This window comes from Sciurus vulgaris (assembly GCF_902686455.1).
Source record: "Sciurus vulgaris genome assembly, chromosome: 1".
NCBI classification, from domain to species: Eukaryota; Metazoa; Chordata; class Mammalia; order Rodentia; family Sciuridae; genus Sciurus; species Sciurus vulgaris.
In genome coordinates this window covers 187,013,187-187,033,944 of record NC_136461.1, presented here as the reverse complement: position 1 = coordinate 187,033,944, position 20,758 = coordinate 187,013,187, and the positions used below count along the sequence as shown (strand labels likewise).

The window sequence follows — 20,758 nt, the reverse complement described above, 5'->3', positions numbered from 1 at the left end:
AGGGGACTGGTAAGAAAATATATTGGAATTTGATTTCCCAAGGTTATTGAGAGAGAAGAGAGTCACCACTTTATGGTTTCCTGGCGGTTTTTGTTTGTTTCTTTAACTGCACTGAGGAAGACCCTACAAGCTAGTTACAATCCTGTTCTCTGAGTTTCTGTCTCCCTGTCAGCGCTGCTGCCATGGTCTCAAAACTGCAAAACATAACCCAGTCGTCACTAGCATTGCTGCAGAGGCAAAAAGGAGTGGAGCCCAGCTGGGGTACCACCCAGGGCCCTATGGGCAAAAGGCTACAGCAGGAACTGATGACCCTTATGATGTCTGGTGACAAAGGAATTTCTACCTTCCCAGAATCAGATGACCTTTTCAAATGGGTAGGGAACATCCATGGAGCAGCTGGTACAGTATATGAAGACCTGAGGTATAAGCTGTCCTTAGAGTTCCCCAGTGGCTACCCTTACAACATACCCACAGTGAAGTTCCTCACATCCTGCTACCACCTAAGGTGGACACTCAGGGTAACATCTGCCTGGACATCCTCAAGGACATCAGGACCATCCTATTCTCCATCCAGAGCCTGCTAGGAGGTGACTTCTGAGACCACCCCTTCCTGTACAACATAGTTGCCTGTCAGGATTCCTGTGGGTCAACCTCTTCTACCTCCTTGACCATTCTCTCTCTCTACTCACAGAATCCAACATTGACAGCCCTTTGAACACACATGCTATTGAGCTCTGGAAAAACCCTACAACTTTTAAGAAGTACCTGCAAGAAACCTACTCAAAGCAGGTCTCCAGCCAATAGCCCTGACAAGGGCTGTCCAGCCTCTTATAATATACCCTAACTTCATCCACTTACCAACAAATGCCATAAGTTCATTCTTCTTCAAAACTGAGTAGTATTTCATCACACACACACACACACACACACGCACACACACGTATATCACACTTTCTTTATCCATTCATTTGTTGAAGGGCACCTAGGTTGGTTCCATATTTTAGCTATGTTGAATTGAGCTGCTATAAACATTGATGTGGTTGTGTCCCTGTAGTATGTCGATTTTAAGTCCTTTAGGTATAAACCCAGGAGTGGGATAACTGATCAAATGGTGGTTCCATGACAAGTTTGCAAATTTGCAATAAGCGGGGTGGGGGATAGGGAAGAATAGCGTTACTTTATATTAAGTAGAGGGGAGTGAAGGAAGGGGAAGCAGTATTGGGGTAAAAAGAATAGTAGAGTGAAATTGACATTATTACCTCACGTACATATATGACTGCATGACTGATGTGGTCCTACAATATGTATAATCAGAAAAATGAGAGATTATACTCCATTTATGTATGATCTATCAAAATGTATAAATGCATTCTACTGTCATGTATGATAAAGTAGAATAAATTTTTTGAAAAGGAATTAAATTAATTCTAACAAAAATAAAGTTGATAGAGAAACAATTAGAAACAGAACCAAGATGACCTTATAAGAATTAAAAAAAAAAAACCTTTAAATTATCAAAACAAGATACTGAGAAAAATGGATAATAGATGGAAAATTTTATCAGGACGTTAGAATCCATGAAAAAGTATCAAGTGAAAGTTTTTAAGCCACTAAATACAATAACTAAAATAAAACAACTCATTGAAAGTTTAACAGCAGATTTGAGATATAGAGAAGAGGTTTGATTAAGTGGGAATTACTGTACTAGCAAATAACATGGCAAAAAAAATAAAAAGGAAAATCATGGAAATGTCAGAAGAATCCATAAGAAAAATATGAGAAAGGATGAAAAGTCTCAGCATATGTGAAATTGAAGATGAAGAGAAAATGGTGGTATAGGGCAGGACAGCGATTTTTTTAGCTATTCAAGCTTCATTTTAAAGAAGTTTCAGGAAGGTCAAAAGAAAAATATTTAAAGCCTTGCACACGCATAATAATTGTTGAAAATCAGGTTGGATGTGATTTTAAAAGAGGTTAGAGGAACAAAATGACACATTACATTGAAGAAGAACAATAAGACTGACAATGGGATCGCAACTTCCAAGTTCTGAAACGAACTAATTGCCAACCTACAATTTTGAACCCAGTAAAAATAGAATCCACAAATTAAGGGAGAAATGCAATCATTTTCAGAATAACAGAAGTGGAGAATTTGATACCAGTACCCAGGAGTCAGAGAAAAATATAAGCCAAATTATCTTTACTTAACACTTAAGTATTTTTTCTATATGTAGATGGTACTTCAAGTGGGGAAAAAGCTTAATTAAAACATGAATGAAATCTTTCATAATAGTCTCTCACAGGATCTTTGCTTCACTTGGTAGAATAATTTTGAGTTTCACTTCATGTTTAAGTGATAAAAATGACAAATTATATATAGATGGAAAAGAACAAAATAAGTCTCCAATAATTGACACACCAAAAATTAAAAGCAGTCCAACAGTTAGGTAATAAAAAATGTAGAACTTAGATCTTGGGGTAGATATAAAACAAAAGAGAATTAATATATCTTGTAATCTGAGAAAATGACATTGCTTTCATATATATGCCACTGGTTCTCTTCCAGCCACTCTCTGCAATATTTGGTCACACAAGCTGTGAATGAAGGCAAGACTTAGACATGACTGAAGTCAGATATAACTCCTAAGTATGACAGGTAGGAAGTTTTAGGCAGTTAGTTGTCTGGCTTTCTATGATATTTGTTATCTAAATACTATTTAATGGTCGAGCCTCATTACTAGGAAATCAATTAGTTATCTGAAATTAGATATCTTCCAAATAGAAATAAGTACAAGCCCAGAAAACATTCATTTTGATTCTATGCTTTAGCTAGTTTAGATATAAGATGCACTCATGTATTAGACTACTATTAGATAAAGTGTGACTAAACATGCAAAAACCTACAGGAAGAAATGGGCTTTTATAGAGAGACTATGAAAGAGAACTTAACGTGCAAAATAGGAAAGATATCTCAGAAAATAAAAAGCAAAAGAATGTAAGTTGACACACGAATATCTATGATCTCTTCCACAGATAGAGAAGTCTCTTACATAGTCTTATATTTGGCACTGAAGTCTTAGGTTGAAGCTTTCTCATTTAGAAGTCTCTTACTAAAATTCTTAATAATATTGATGTTTTTAGGATGCTGTTAGAAAGAATTGACTTTTTTTTTTTTTTTTTTTTTTTTTTTTTTTTTAACTGAGAGACATGAATCTGTGAATCAAACTTTTGGCATCATGACCTGCAGGACAATTTATTCCAGGGAGATAACTGGACCAGGCGATGAGGGGATGGAGAAAGAACAAAGTGACACATGAATAGAGAAAAAGCTGGGGCTTGGTGGTTCAGTCAACCTCTGGTGGAGGAAAACTGACTACGAGCAAGCTCAGCACATTTATTATATAAGTTTATTAATTAAAAGGGTTATTGTGGGAAAGTTTATTCAAAGCAAGCAAAGCCAAGGTCATGAGTATGAGCAACCCAATTATGATTATCAGCTTGCATCCATAACTTTCTACTCCCAAGCAGCTTGTGTCTGGAACTCAAGGTCAAGAACTAAATTGCTCTGTAGCACAAAATCACCTATTGAACAGGGCATCACCATAGCAACTGAGACATGCCTTCGACACCACTGTACAGAGAGTTCTCTAGAAGGGCATCACCTCTGCCACAGGACAGTTTGGAACCTATGGTTCAGTCAACACTCCCAACATTTTGAGGTTTTACTACTGTTCTAAAGTTCAGTGTCTGATAGGTACAAATTCCACTGGAAATCAAGGACCCATTTCTTTGATGTCACATCCTGAAACCATGTTTCAGGATTTTAGATCATACAATGGTTATTTTGGAAGCTATTGAAGAAAAAAGGGATAAATTTCATGCGTTTTTAAATATTTGGTCATTTGTGATGCTATGATTAGGAGTAATAAGACAGAAATGATATTTACATAATTTTGGTTATACATACCCAAAAAGTTGACAAAAACCCAGAAAGTGTTAAATTCATTGTCATTCAAGTCAATGACAATACATCAAAGTACAAAAGTATCAGGTTCTCTAAAGTTTTAATTTGAGCTTTTATTTATTCTTTCCAATTTTCATGTAGATTGGGGATTATATAGGCATTCTATAGTGAATCAGATGTAAATGTAGGACCCCCCAAAAGGAAGACCCTTACTCGAGTCTCAGGATGGCATGCTCCAGGAAACACGAGAGACCGGCTTGATGCAAAAGCATGAGGCACTTTAATAGCGGAGCTCCGGGCCAACACGTATCTCACGCAGGAGATAGAGGAGTTGACCATGAGGCTTAGAAATCAGGGGTTTATATAGGAAAAGTTAGGGAGTTTGGCGCGGGTACACATAATTGGCTGATTCAAACATAAGCGGGCACATGACTACATTGATTACATCAGCAAGTAGTATGTGCAAATTGACATTCCAGCAATGTGGTAGGGCAGTTTATTTTGGTTAGCAGGGGTCAAGTTAACCTTAAAGAAAAGGGAAGAAGGGGGAAAGTGGGTGACACCAGATGGTCCACGGCCTTGTGGAGATTGTTTATCCTCCATGGCCAGTTAGTTTTTGATAATTTGGCAGTCTTATTTTAGGCTTGTTTAGGTATGTTCAGGCCTCAGGCCTGTCCCTCTTTGTTTCTTTTCCTAAGTTCATTTGCTAGACTACAGATTCTGTGCTTTAATTATGGGCACTTAAATTTTAACTCCTTCATAAACAATGAACTCCAAAGTATTTACAAAACTCTTCAGTAATTACTCCAATTAATTGGGTACTGCTGTCATTAACGATTGATACTACTCAAGGTGAGAATGCGACATCAAGCTATTGCTTTTATTACTATTAAAGCCACAGCTCTCCATCAAAGCAAGCCTTTAATCCGGCCCGAAGAAAGGCAATGAGAAGATTTCTAAATTCCACTGCAGAACTATAGGATATAATGTCCATTTGGAGTGTCCTTGGGTTTGAAATCTTGCCCATGTGGCACTTTGTAGTTTAACTAGAATTGTACTGATTGAAGTTATGATATACTATGAAAATTTACTAATCAATTTTAGTGAATTTTGCCTACAAAGCGTTAGAACTCAATTTGTCCTTCTTTAAGTGACTAATTCCATGTAAAATCATTTCAGTTTTTCATGTACTTCTGTGATAACATTATGCAGTCTTCCTGAGAACACAAGAAATTATTCTTATGAAATATATGCCTGTGTTTCTCGCAGGATTCATTTTCTTACTCAATTGCTGGGATTATATAATATAGACTCATTGAAACTTGCCTATTAAGTCTCAATAAAACTCTTCTTAAGAAGTAAGAACTTAAATAAGGTAGGTATGTCTGTTTAATGGTCAGCTAGGAAATTGTTATCAGCTCTCCAGTCTCATGTTTGTTCATTAGCCTTCTTGTCTCTAACAAGTTCTGGTGAGAGCAATGACTTCTATCACTTTGGTAGAGTTTGCTTCCAGCAAGGGGCAATACTCCAGTGGTGAGTTGACTCTCATGCCTCCTTTCTGATATTTTCCAATTTTGATCTGAAGATACAAGCCATCAACCAAAAATAATCAAGTTTTTCTAACGATTATAATAAATCTAGCTCAGATAAAATAGCTTGTGAATAGAAGATAGTAAATCACCATTCCTGCTTCTTCAGGTAATGGAAAAAAAAGAATAGCAGGAAGTAAAATATTACTACAATGAATTAAAGTGCATGGAGGAGAAAGTAATAGGATTTGACAGGAGGTAAGGATGCCTACACAGATATTTATGTTTCTTCAATGAGTGAAAAAGATTTTACACAATGAAAATTCTCATGTTTAAAGGAGATTCTAAACCACAATGACAGAGTTAGCTGCTGTGTCTATTTCTCCTCAAGATAAAGTGGGAAGTCTTTTGCTGCTTTATCAAATAGCCACTATAATATGCTCTTGGTATAAGTTATGTAACAGAGAATTTAAGGGCTTGTCCAAACCTATCGAGCATAAAATGGTGAAAAGGTTTATGACTGAGTAGGAGGTCACTGGTGAGCTAATTCTAAATCACAAAGGACTGCATTAATGTTTTGGCTTCCACAGAAGGACTTATAGACAGTTTAGGTTAAGTCACATAGCAGTATGGTGATTTCATACTGCTCTTTTGATGACAGTGGCCAAGAATGTCCTGAAATCCTCATAATTACTCCTTCATTTCAGTCCTGAAAAGTTTTAAATGTGTTTATGGTATGTTAGGAGTAAAGGATCTAAGTTCTTTGGATAAGTCACATCCCATGAAATACACTTTACTTTGAAAAAAGCTGTTACTTTTCTTGGCAAACTTGTGCCCTTTTTGACTAAAAATATAAGTAGATAGATACATCTCAGATGTCCCTTTTCTTTAGAAAGCAACACAGGGCCATTCAGATACTGGGGAAAAGTAGAACCCCAGAAAATATTAAGGTTCTAAAGGACATAGTGCCTTAGTAACCCCTGGAGAAACAAAAGCCCAGAGATATTGTTGATTTTCCAGGAAAAAGCAAACAATTATTATCTTAATTTAAAGGGACACAAAGCAAAGAAGAAATATTCACAATGCCTTCAAAACTCAAATATTTTACTGTTTGGCTTATTACTGAAAAAAGATTTGCTGATCTCTGACCAAGGATAATTTGAGAAAAAATTTCCTAATTTAACATTATTAGTGACTTATTAAGGTAAAGCTTTAAACACTAATGTACTCCAGCATTTTAAAATTAAAAAAAAAGAATAAGAAAATAATAATTTTAGTCTTTCCAATTACCAGAAAATTTGCCACTGAACTTCCCCCAGAGAAAGAACATATTTGAAGGAAGATGATCTCCATAAAGCATTGAATTTAAGGTTTTAACTGCCATTGTTAGAAACACAAGGCAGAATTCATCTTCCTACAGAAAGACTGAATAGATGATTGTATTTAATGGCAATTCTAAGATTCTCTGGATATATTGTTTATAAGGCCTCAGGGTACTATAAAATACTTTCACAAAACATTTAATAAATCTTAGAATGTAATGAGGTTAACATGATCTTAAGAAACACTCCTCATTCTGTGACTGCTAATATAGTTTTGTTCTCTATTGATCTATGCTGTTAGTTAGAATATATATATTTTTAATGCAAGAATTTATTAGGCATCATTAAGTCAATAAGATAGAAACCATTATATACTTATAATTTAAAAATTTCCACACTTATAAAGACTCCATTTTTGGCACCTTTCTCTAGTATGAGAAAATTGTATTCATTTGGGTTTGTGTCCATGTCCTCTATTCTGTACCATTGATCTACCTGTCTATTTCGATACCAATACCATGCCATTTTTGTTACTATTGCTTTGTAATAGAGTTGAAGATCTGGTATTGCGATACCCCCTGCTTCACTCTTTCTACTGAGGATTGCTTTAGCTATTCTGGGTTTTTTATTCTTCCAGATGAATTTCATAATTGCTTGCTCTATTTCTGTAAAGTACATCATTGGGATTTCAATTGGAATTGCGTTGAATCTGTATAGCACTTTTGGTAGGATGGCCATTTTGACAATATTAATTCTGCCTATCCAAGAACATGGGAGATCTTTCCATCTCCTAAGGTTTTCTTTAATTTCTTTCTTTAGTGTTCCATAGATCTCATTGTAGAGGTCTTTCACCTCTTTTGTGAGATTGATTCCCAAGTATTTTATTTTATTTTTTTGATGCTATTGTGAATGGGATAGTTTTCCTAATTTCTCTTTCTGAAGATTCATCTCTTATGTATAAAAATGCATTGGATTTATGAGCATTGATCTTGTAACCTTCTACTTTAAAATATGCAATGGAGAAAAGATAACCTCTTCAATAAACGGTGCTGGGAAAGCTGGAAATCCATATGCAACAGAATGAAACTAAACCCCTATCTCTCACCCTGCACAAAACTCAACTCAAAATGTATCAAGGACCTCGGAATCAGACCAGAGACCCTGCATCTTATAGAAGAAAAAGTAGGTCCAAACCTTCAACTTGTTGGCTTAGGATCAGACTTCCTTAACAGGACTCCCATAGCACAAGAAATAAAAGCTAGAATCAACCACTGGGATAGATTCAAACTAAAAAGCTTTCTCTCAGCAAAGGAAACTATCAGTAATGTGAAGAGAGAGCCTACAGAGTGGGAGAATATCTTTGCCACTCATACTTCAGATAGAGCGAGTGCTAATTTCCAGAATCTATAAAGAACTCAAAAAACTCTACACCAAGAATACAAATAATCCAATCAACAAATGGGCTAAGGAAATGAACAGACACTTCACAGAAGAAGATGTGCAAGCAATCAACAGATATATGAAAAATGTTCAACATCTCTAGTAATAAGAGAAATGCAAATCAAAACTACCCTAAGATTTCATCTCACCCCAATTAGAATGGCGATTATCAAGAACACAAGCAACAATAGGTGTTGGCAAGGATGTGGGGAAAAAGGTACACTCATACATTGCTGGTGGGGTTGCAAATTAGTGCAGCCACTCTGGAAAGCAGTATGGAGATTCCTCAGAAAGCTTGGAATGGAACCACCATTTGAGCCAGCTATCCCACTCCCTGGCCTATACCCAAAGGACTTAAAATCAGCATACTACAGAGATACAGCCATATCAATGTTCATAGCTGCTCAATTCACTATAGCCAGATTGTGGAACCTAACTAGATGCCCTTCAGTTGATGAATGAATAAGAAACTGTGGCATATATATACAATGGAATATTACTCCACCATGAATAATGATAAAATTATGGCATTTGCAGGCAAATGGATGAAATTGGAGAATATCATGCTAAGTGAGATCAGCCAATCTCAAAAACTAAAGGACGAGTGATCTCACTGATAAGTGGATGAGGACATATAATGGGGGGTAGGAGGGGTTAGCGTTAGGGTTAGGGTTAGGGTTAGGGTTAGGGATAAGGAGGGTGGTAAGAATGGAGGAAGGAAGGACTGTATAGAGGGAAAAGAGGGGTGGGAGGGGAGGGGGGGAAGGGTAAAAAATAACAGAATGAATCAAACAACATTGCCCTATGTAAATTTATGATTTTTAATTAAAAAATAAATAAAAAAGACTCAATATTCTGTTTGCTAAAATAAACAAATTTTCAATAAAATTTATTTCTCAAATTGAGACTTTTTATATGTAAGTTACCATAATAATATTATATACAATGCCATATAATTATGAAGGCTCTGATCCAGGATATAGTTTTTCCCTTTTTAGAGTGATAATATGTGGCTTATTCAGATTGTATAACATATTCAAAATTAAGTTTCTGTCACTGGCAGACCTGAGAATCAAGTAAAGGAGCGCTACACCAAAGCTGGGCACTTAACACTATTTTTGCTATCTCACAAACAAAATGAAGTTGACAGAATCTTATTTAGGTAAGGACAATGAAAAATTTCAAAGCAGAATCTGAAGGTGTCAGTGAACAAATGGGAATGAAAGAAATGGATTTTACTGGAAAAGTAGGAAGGGTAAGAAAACAAAATAAAATGTACAGTTCTTGCATTTGTAACATAATGGGTCCTTTTGCCCTGAAAAGACCCTCTTCTCTATTATAATTGTTCCATCAGTGAGAGACTATGGATGACATCTTACTTTAGGAATTATCAGTTGAAACGTAACCCTGTTCACTAAGACCCATGCCAAATAAATAATTCTGCAGGACTGATAGAAAGATGGAACTGGTTTGAGAGTAATCCTTTCCATCTCGTGTTTTCTGTAACAAAAAGATGCATCAATATTGGTAAAAGAATCTCATCTCTAAGGCGTGTGTGGGTCAAGGAATGAAAGATAAAAAGACTACAAGAGATTTTATTATTTTCACTGATGCACCTTCCCAATGGGAGTCTAGAATTCTCAATTAAGTTCAGAGATGTTAAATGTAAGATGATAATCTGAATCTGACCACATTGTATCTTTCTGTCTCAAGGATGCAGTTAGAGCTCTGAGTGACTTTTTGTACCCATACCACTATGGCCATTTTTGATAAATAATAATGATATACTTATATAGGCACTACATATTTTTTAATTAATTTTATCCCACAATAAATCTGAAACCCTAGTAATATAATTGTAATCCAGGGTATAACAGACACGGAGTATTTGTTTCTGCATAGCTTGTTATTAAAGGGACATTTAACCACATTCTTGTGGTTGTACATGGTGTGGAGTTTCACTGGTCATGTATTCATATATGCACATAGGAATGTTATTTCTGATTCATTTTACTATCTTTCCTATTCCAATCTCCCCTCCCTTCCTTTATATAATCCAGGAAGCTTCTATTCTTCCCCTCTCCCCTTACTGTGTGTTAGCATCTATACATCAAAGAGAACATTTGGCCTTTGGTTTTTGGGGACTGGCTCATTTAATTTAGCATGATAGTCTTGCCAACTTTAACTGTTACTTGAATTCTTGATAATTGCCATTTTGACTAGAGTGAGATGGAATCTTAATGTAGTTTTAATTTGCATTTCTCTAATTGCTAGAGATGTTGAACATTTTTTCATATATTGTTGACCATTCATATCTCTTCTTCTGTGAAATGCCTGCTCAGTTCCTTTGCCCCTTTATTGATTGGGTTATTTGTATCTTTGTTGTTAAGTTTTTTGGGTTCTTTGTATATTCTGGAGATTAATCTCCGAGTTGCAGGTGGCAAAGATTTTCTCCCATCCTGTAAGCTCCCTCCTCACATGCTTTGCTTTCATTAGCTATGAAGATGCTTTGTAGTTTGATACCATCCCATTTATTGATTCTTGATTTTATTTTTTGCACTTTAAGAAGTCTTATTGAGGAAGTTGATTCCTAAGCTGACATGATGGAGAGTTGGGCCTACTTTTTTTTTCTAGTATGCACAGGTTTTTTGGTCTGATGCCTACATCCTTAATCCACTTTGAGTTTTTTGCAGGGTGAGAGATAGGGGTTCAATTTCATTCTACTACATGTGAACTTCCAGTTTTCCCAGCACCATTTGTTGAAGAGGCTATCTTTTCTCCAATGTGTCTTTATTAAGGATAAGATTACTGTACATATGTAGGTGTGTCTCTGTGTCTTCTATTCTGTTCCATTTGTTCATATCTGTTTTGGTGTCAGTATCATGATTTTTTTTTAAGTCTATCTCTGTAGTATAATTTAAGGTCTGATATTGTGAGGATTCTTGTTTCACTTTTCTCACTAAATATTCCTTTGGCTATTTTGGGCCTCTTATTTTTGCAAATGAATTTCATGACTTCTTTTTCTATTTCTGTGAAGAATGTCATTGGAATTTTAATAGCAATTGCATTAAATCTGTATAGAACTTTTGGTAGTCTGACCATTTTGACAATATTAATTCTGCCTATCCAAGAACATGGGAGATCTTTCCATCTTCTAAGATCTTCTTCAATTTCTTTCTTAGTGTTCTGTAGTTTTCATAGAAGAGGTTTTTCACCTCTTTTGTTAGATTGATTCCCAGTAATTTTTTTTCTTTTTGGCTATTGTGAATGGGATAGTTTTTCTGTTTTCTCTTTCAGCTGATTCATCATTGGTGTATAGGAATGCGATTCATTTATGGTGTTACTTTATATTTACTTAAAAACATCTTTTGAGTGACTTACCTCAACTCTCTATTTACAACTAACATAGGCATGAAAACAGTTATCAGATGGAATGAAAATATTATATAAAGAGGAGCAGATAAGGTACCTGGACTATTGTAGATATAAATCAGTATAGTAGAATTATAAGTGTAGATATGTAGATTATAATTCAATATAGAATTTATTCATGAATCACCTTTATATGAGTCTTATTGAGGGCAATATGATCCTTAATCCATATCAGATAAATCCTGGGTAATTTCATGTAGCACATTTTTCTGACCAACTCCATACCCTCAGATCTGATTTTTTTTTTTTTTTAAGAATGAAACTGAAGAGGTACTTATGTACTAATTCTGAAATATTAATATTTTTAAGAATGAAACTGAAGAGGTTCTTATGTACTAATTCTGTAATATTAATATTAATATGTTATGGTAAAAGAGGGGAGAAAAGTCCTAAGCCACTTCAATTTCTTGGTCTTATCAGAACAGAGTATGAATTTAGAGCCATAATTACATCCATTCTCTTAAACAGATTTGATTATGGTTACTAATTTCTAGTTCTAAATTTCCATATATTTATTCACATTTTTATTTTTTGTTTCTTTGTAGAGACTCTGTCACTTTATTTCAAGAGTGTTCATAATTGCAGGTTAGAACATTTAAAGTCTTTGTCACATAATTTAAATATCTCTGTCTTTTTTTTTTTTGGTACCAGGGACTGAATCCAGAGGCACTTAACCATGGAGCCACATCCTCAGCTCTTTTTTGTATTTTATTTAGATAAAGGGTCTTGCTGAGTTGCTGATTCTGGCTTTGAACTAGCAATTCTCCTGTCTCAGCCTCCTGAGCCATGGGGATTACAATCATGTGCCAAGGCAGCAGGCCTCACTCTGCCATTTTAGTTGAAGGAATCTATTATTATATTTAACCTGGATATTCATAAGCTGAATATTTTAATGATATCCTAGACATATTCAATATTATAATGAGGTTTGAGAATGTTGTCAGTTAAGTCTAGCAGCAGATGTTTTTTATTTTAGTAGATAAAAATAGCTACTTCAATATTAAAGGACATAATTATATATTTGTATTGTAGCTTTAAAATATATGAGGTATTAACAGATGTCAAATTAATAAAGAACGGTGATTTCTGATCAAATGATTTGAGGTCTAGAATGCATTAATGCATTTTTTGATTTTTTAAAATATAATTTAAAAATATTTTTTTAAATATAATTTTTTTTCAAAATGAAAACCAGCATTTTATTTACCAAAGGAAGAAATATATGTTTATTTGAAGATTTGTGCTTGTTTACCTGGAAAATACAAAGAACTGGTGAGTGGAATGATAATCAGATTTTCTAGGCAGTACATTGAGAAATTCATTTTAGTAATTTTCAGTTTTCCAATTAAAATATTATGATATAAACAACCTGTTTCTCAACACCAACAAATATATAATAAACTGAGAAATGTGTTTAAATTTGTGAGAGGGAAACTATAAAATTTATGACACAATATAAAATAAAAATTAGTTAGGTATTATGCCATATTGCTCAGAGAAAAGTCTCAATAATATAATCATTTAAATTATCTCCAATTTAAACACTAAAACACCATGATGATTGCAGCAAAAATTATTGCTTCCTTGAAATTTGGTTAGCAGATTATGAAATTAATCTTAAAAAACATTTGGACTTAGCTATAGGATTCTGAACATAAAAAGGTAATTTGCAAAATTCATTTTATCAGATATTAGCAAGTATTTTAAAACCATAATAAATGAAATAGAATAATAGTTTACTAGAAACAGGTACAACAAGAAATAGGAATAGACAATAGACTCCTCAAGTTAAATGTAAGGATATATAATTAAAGTAGAAATATAAACCAATTGTTATTAGTATTTTTAAATATACCAGCACATACTAAGTAGAAGATAAAGTGATTAAAATAATTGGGCAACGTTTTGGGCTTTAAGACACAATTCACATTTCACTGGAGTAATAAAGGGCAAAAAACAAAATCTAAGAGATATATGAGTTTATTTTAGATATTCCTGGAGTTACAAAGAGGATAAAATGTGATATATCAGAGGATGCTTTATTGTAATATGAAGGAATAATATTTATTGGTTATTTCTGGATTGACCTCTTATTTGGGGGAAGGAATGAGCTGAGGGGAAACAGAAAAATTTTAACATAAATAAAATGAGTTCAGTATTTCAAATATGAATGAAATAATCTGGTTGAAGAACAGAAATACTGCTGGCTAGTTCTAGTAAAATAAATGAGATTAGAAGTAGGGTATATGGGAATAAGACCATGGTGGTAACCAGGAGTCAATCCATAAAGTTCTTTATAGGACATAGAAAAAAGTTTGAATTTTGTGCAAGTGTAGTAAAAATCCACTAGAGGATTTTAGGCAACAGTATGGCAGAGAGGCTATCTTCTGATAATTTTTTTATTTTTCCTTGTAAATTGAACTATCAATTTCTATTAGGGCACATGCCTGGAATATAGATTACTCTTCCAAGTTATCTTTGTAACTAGATATAATCTATGATTAAGTTCTGGTCAATGATGTTAGGCCTTTGAACAACCATCTCAGATCCTGAAGTAGAATCTATATGCCTAGCATCACAGAGCAACAGAATTAAGAGAGTTTGAGTTTCTCAAGTTCTTGGAACTGCCTCATTTCTGGTCTGCCTAGAGTTATGCAAAAAAGAAACAAGACTTCACCTTAAGTCACTATTATGATTTTCTTCAAATTATAGTTGGATTTATTCCTAAATGGTACAGAATACTATGACCTGATTTTGGTTTTAGTGACTCTTCTCTGAACAATATTGAGGTAGTATAGAAAGGATTGATAATTTGGACTAGGGATGGACTTTCGGGTCTAGGTGATAGATTGAATTTGGGGCCTAGGAATAAGAGAATGACTTAGTGGTGATGCCAATATTTTGGGGCTGGGAAACTGGATGGACAGTGGTACTATTTACAGAGATGGGAAAGGATTTGGGGCAACATGTGGCAGGCGGAACCCAGGGCCCAGGGTTACGCCACGTGCTTCTGAAGATGGCAACTAGCAGAGAGCAAACGGCGTTCTGAATATGCATGGAGAAAGGCAGAACGCATTTACAATTTTCTGTGTTATCAGTTCAGCTGCCTAGCACATGGACAGATATACTTTACATGTATGCTCGAGTGAGTGACTGCTTGGTCTTTAACAGGACTGGATGGACATATCTGGTTACAATTGCTTATGCATGAGATTGCTTATATATTGAGGGTGTTATTTGAATAAAGGGGAAGCTGCTTCATGAACTTCTAAAGAGTATGTGTCTTCTGTCCTGCTGGTCAGGTCGTAAGCGCGAGGAGCGGTGGTTTTCCACAAGCGGGTTTTCGGTAAGCGAAAAGACAAAGCAGCCACGGTTTTCCACAAATGGTGGCCCGCCCAGGGAAGAAGCCATGGTGTTCCGTAAGTTGTGGCCCAGACTGGGATCAGACTAGGATCGAACTGGGAAGTGGTGAGCGCTCAGGTATTAAAAAAAAAAAAAAAGTTCGCTAGGGTAATTAACGAGAAGGTTTCCCTATTTGAGGAAACGGTTACCTTAAGATTTTAACAGAAGAGTCCCCTACAGAGGGATTATTAACAGAAGATTCTCCTAGAGAGAGAATATATTGAAAGGCTGTCCCAAGAGAGAGCGAAGGACCTTCCATAACAAATATGTGTAAATTAATGTTTGTGTTACCTTTTCTTGTTTGGTTTCTGTTTGTTGTTGTTATAGCATTGTGTACATTAGTTCATTTTTGTCTGACTTCCAAAAAACCAAAATCTCAAAAACAGTTAAGAGAAGGGGAAAAGATACTAGAATCTGTAAAAAAAGAACAATCAAGTCAAGCTTCTGAAAGAGAAAGTAGATGTTCAGATCTCTGTGCCTCTGCCAGAGCAGTAACTCCAGAAATGGGAGTACAACCAATGCCAACTTCGGTTGTCGGCTCATTACCTAAAGGAACAGTGGGACTAGTTCTGGGGAAGAGTTCTTCTGCTTTAAAAGGATTAAATATTGTCCCTGGAGTTATAGACCCTGATTTTACAGGAGAAATAAAAATCCTTGCTTCTTCACCAAGAGATGTAGCAATAATAGCTCAGGGTGATCGCATAGTACAATTGTTGGTTTTACCCAGTTGCTATGATCAATATTCATCAAAAATATTATTAGGGGAAATAAAGGGTTAGGTTCTACTGGCAAAAATATGGTCATGTTAACATGGGGTTTAAAAGATAGGCCTATGACAAAGTTAGTGATAGAAGGCAAAAGTTTTGAGGGCTTATTAGATACTGGAGCTGACAAAAGTATTATCAAAATTACAGAATGGCCAAAAGCCTGTCCACTTCAACAGGCAGATCAGACTTTAAGGGGATTGGGTAGGACTTCCAAACCTAACAAAAGGGCAGCCATATTAAAATGGAAGGTGGCTAACCAGGAGTTATGTTCTGATACTGCCTGACGTAATGCAGTTGCGGGCAATCCTCAATGGAATCTAAACATGCTGACAGGCCAAGGACCATATGAAGGGCAAGGTAATCAGATTAATTTCCACCCTGGTGTGTATCAACAAATTAAACCTCAACTTTTAATCTATCCATATATGGATGATATTTTGCTAGCTCATAAGGAAAAACCTGTCTTAGAGCAATGTTATAATTCCTTACTAAAGTCACTGGAAAGATGGGGCTTACATATTGCCATTAATAAACTACAAATCACAGACACCAAAAACTTCCTGGGATCTATCATAAATGCAACTATGGTTAAACCCATAAAAGTTGCCATTCAGGTGGACAAACTTAGAACTTTAAATGATTATCAAAAACTTTTGGGTGATATTAATTGGATTAGACCTTACCTTCATTTACCCACCTCAAGTTTGGGCCCCCTGTTTGATATTCTTAAAGGTGATTCTGACCCTCTTTCTAAGTGGGTGCTTACCCCTAAGGCTCGAACAGCTCTCAAGCTTGTTGAAACAGCTATGGAAAAGGCTCATCTTGATCATATTGACCTAAGACTTTATCATTCATTGTCTTGGCCACAAATAAGTTACCCACAGGAGTGTTTTGGCAAAAGGGTCCTATTCTATGGGTTCACATGAATAATGCCCCTAACAAGGTCCTAGCCTTGTTTACTGAATCTGTGGCAGAATTAATCCTTAGGGCTTTAAAAGTATCCCTTTCCACCTTTGGATCACATCCCTCAACTATCACTACTCCATATACTACTGATCAGATACAATATCTTATTAATAATTCAAATTCTTTACTAGTACTTCTGCTGTGTCTGACAATCCTTTGCCATCTGATTCTCTTCTCCAATTTTGGAGTCAACACCCTATAATTTTTCCTAAAGTCACCCAAAAAGAACCTATTACAGGAGCTACCCTTATATTTACTGATGGATCAAAAAATGGTTACAGGTGCTATTACTATAGATAATGTTACAGAAACACTGTTGTTTAATACTCTATCTGCACAACAAATGGAACTATTAGTAGCTATAGAAGTATTCAAAACCCACCATGAGCCTTTTAATCTATTCTCTGATAGCAAATATGTTGTTAATTCTGTTCAAAATTTATAATTAACTGGTCTGATTTCCCTCACCTCCACTATTACTAAATATTTGCAAAGTTTACAAAAACTTATTTGGGACAGAAAAAATCCTTTTTTTTTATTGGGCATGTTTGGGCTCATACTGGCCTTCCAGGTCCTTTAAGTTTACACAATGATTTAACAGACATGGCCACCAGAGACCCACACATCTTTAATATGCTTGAAAATGCAAAAACTTTTCTTTCCAAATTTCATGTAAATGCTTCCACTCTATGCACACGCTATAAAATTACTAAGGCAACAGCTCGAGACATAGTCAAGTCTTGTGCTAAATGTGTTACATTTATCCCTAACCCCTCGTTAGGAGTAAATCCAAAAGGGCTTCAGCCCAATCATATTTGGCAAATGGATGTAACTCATTATTCAGAATTTGGAAAACTACAATTCATTCATGTGTCTATTGATACCTTTTCAGGATTTATTATGGCCTCTGTTCTTACTGGAGAAAAAACCAAAGATGTAAAAACACACTGTTTACACTCTTTCTCCATCCTAGGAGTTCCCAAACAAATTAAAACAGATAATGGTCCTGGATATATGTCCCAGGCCTTTAAACAATTTTGTTCCACCTTTGATATTCAACATGTCACAGGAATTCCCTATAATCCTACTGGACAAAGCATTGTTGAGCGTGCCCATTTAATGCTTAAAAACATGCTTTATAAACAAAAAGGGGGAATAGGGGCATCATACAGATCCCCAAAAGACAAATTGTCCGTTGTCTTGTTAATTTTAAATTTTTTAAATCTTGATTCTGAGGGCCGATTGGCTGCTGACTGTCATTCAGAGCCTAATAAAAAGCATCTACCTGAAGTGCTCTGGAAGGACATTCTATCAGGACAATGGAAAGGCCCAGATCCAGTATTAATCTGGACCCAAGGGTCTGTTTGTGTTTTCCCACAGGACACACAATCACTGATTTGGGTGCCGGAGAAATTGGTCAAGGCCTCAACAGAGATCCAAAAACAGGAAGAAGATGAGGAGACTTTTCCCGCTAATGGTGCTGGCGAATTCTCGCCAAATTAACAGCGGAGACCCACGTGAACTATGGGGGATAGTGAAGATGTGGCCCTATCCTGTACTCCTTACCAACTCCTCTATTCTATATCCTCCTAACGTTACAACATTTGGCCACATTTCTGCAGTCTGCTGTTCTATGGGGAAAACAATGGTTTAAGTTTTTGTCCAGGGGAGGTCTCTTGTGTGTTGTATCTGTCCTGTGCATATACAAAATGCATATACATCTGCACAGAAAAACAGCCATTATTCGCCAAGCTCTCATCACAATTGATGCTGGCCCATCCCCCCAATTCTGGTTTATTATGCTGGACTGGTAGCCAATGACAGGTAAGATTCATGGGGAGTGCATACCAACCTAAGACAGGAAATGAGGGCTAGAACCTCATTGTCCAATGACGGGTAAGGATGTTGCTCTGCCGAGGACAACCTAAGACAGGCACGGTCCCTTTTATAAACAGAAAGGGGGAGTTGTGGTGGGTCAAACCTGGGGCCCAGGGTTACGCCACGTGCATCCGAAGATGGCAACTGGCAGAGAGCAAATGGCATTCTGAATATGCATGGAGAAAGGCAGAACACATTTACAATTGGCTGTATTATAGTCAGTTCAGCTGCCTAGCACGTGGACAGATATACTTTGTATGTATGCTCGAGCGAGTGACTGCTTGACCTTTAACAGGATTGGATGGACATATCTGGTTACAATTGCTTATGCATGAGACTGCTTATATATTGAGGGTGTTATTTGAATAAAGGGGAAGCTGCTTCATGAACTTCTAAAGAGTATGTGTCTTCTGCCCCGCTGGTCAGGCCGTAAACGGGAGGAGCGGTGGTTTTCCGCAAGCGGTTTTCAGTAAGCGAAAAGACAAAGCAGCCACAGTTTTCTGCAGCAACATGTATGCCATGGACAGAGGAGGTAATGAAAATAAAAATCTGTAGTTCTATTTGGCTTTGTTAAGTTTGAGATAATTCTTAGGCATTCACACAACAATGTTAGGTAGGCAACTAGATGTTCAAGTTAAAATATAGGGGTGGGTGTCTGGGTTGGAAATGAAAATTTAAGAGCAATCTGTGTATAATTGATATGTGAAGAAAGAGGTTGGATGTAATCATTTAGGCAAAGAATATAGCAGAAAAGGCCATACTGCTGAACCCCATAGTACTTGAGCAAATGAGTGATAGGGAAGGGTCAACATGAGCCTAAAAAGGAATAGGCAGTGCCACAGTGAAGAAGACACTTGTGCTGTCTCTGAGAAGCCTACAGAATGTACTATTGCTAGAAAAAGATGGTAACCAATTACATCATCAACAGTAAAATGGCCACTGATAAGACTATTGATTAATTATTCAATACATGATCTCATAATTAAGGGTCAATGAGCAAACTGCATGGTTATATCCATTTATACCTTAATCCAAAATAGATTCTAGAAAAATTATATTTTTAATGTAATGTGATAACTTAAATATTCTTAACATTATATTAGTCTAGAGAATTAGCCAAGAATTTTTGCCCATTAAATTGTTTTGGCAGGTTTTGAGAATCACAACTTACTTGCTTTTATTTTCCTTTGCAGGAGATGTAAAGGGCAAGACAATGTCTGGAAATATAACTAGTAATTGAGAAAATATTGAATGAGCATAAGAATGCATAGTAGAAAGGGAAGAACTATAGAAAACCAATAGAACTAGTGCAATAATACAGGGAAGAGATGAAGGAGGTTCATACAAAGGTGACCACAAGGGGATGATCTGATTCTTAACCAATTTTAAATAGAGATATATGAGTATGTGCATATATATGTATACATAAATATGTTTATATTTATATATATAAAGCATGATGATTTTCTACTGTATGTTAATTCATAACAAAAATCATCTCCTTTAGAAAAGGAATTTAACAACCAAGCAGACCAAAAAACTTAGACCAAATGCTATCATCTAGCTTGTTACTTATCATCTCACCACAGATAAGACAAGTGTGATGCGTCAGCCAAGGTCAGAGATAGTAGTGAACCTGGGCCCAGCAGCACAGACTCACACTTCAAGATCAGTCTACCTACCACTGGATTTTCCACCTGTCAACAATGCTGGGAAGAATGCTGAACTATAATATGGCCATTTGGTAGCAATTTTACTACATGGAGTTTCTTCCTTTTTAAAGGATCATCATTTTGTTCTCAAATATTCTGGGTACTTTTTTTTTTTTTTTTTTTTTTTGCATTCACAGACTTAGGATATTTGTTGAACAAACAGTTGTTTAAAGCCTAAATATAAATCACTTGAATAGAAATGGAGAAATTGTTGATATCATGGGAAAAAATTAATATTTGGGATCCATTATAGCAGCCTTTAGCAAACTTTTCTCTGAAGAACCACATAGTAAATATTTTAATTTTTGAGGACAAAGAAACAAAATAGGATATTCCATACAGACAT

General features: G+C 35.7%; 1 long non-coding RNA gene and 1 pseudogene across 2 annotated transcripts in view; one reads left to right on the top strand and one right to left on the bottom strand.

The window, feature by feature from the left end:
* LOC306657765 overlaps positions 1–20,758 on the bottom strand; it is a 197,803-nt gene that overhangs the window by 10,734 nt on the left and 166,311 nt on the right. The gene's annotated exons all lie outside the window — the stretch shown is intronic.
* On the top strand, positions 233–1,104 carry LOC306658264 (ubiquitin-conjugating enzyme E2 C-like; annotated as a pseudogene). Its single transcript has 2 exons — positions 233–587; positions 692–1,104. The product of its transcript is annotated as a ubiquitin-conjugating enzyme E2 C-like (transcript).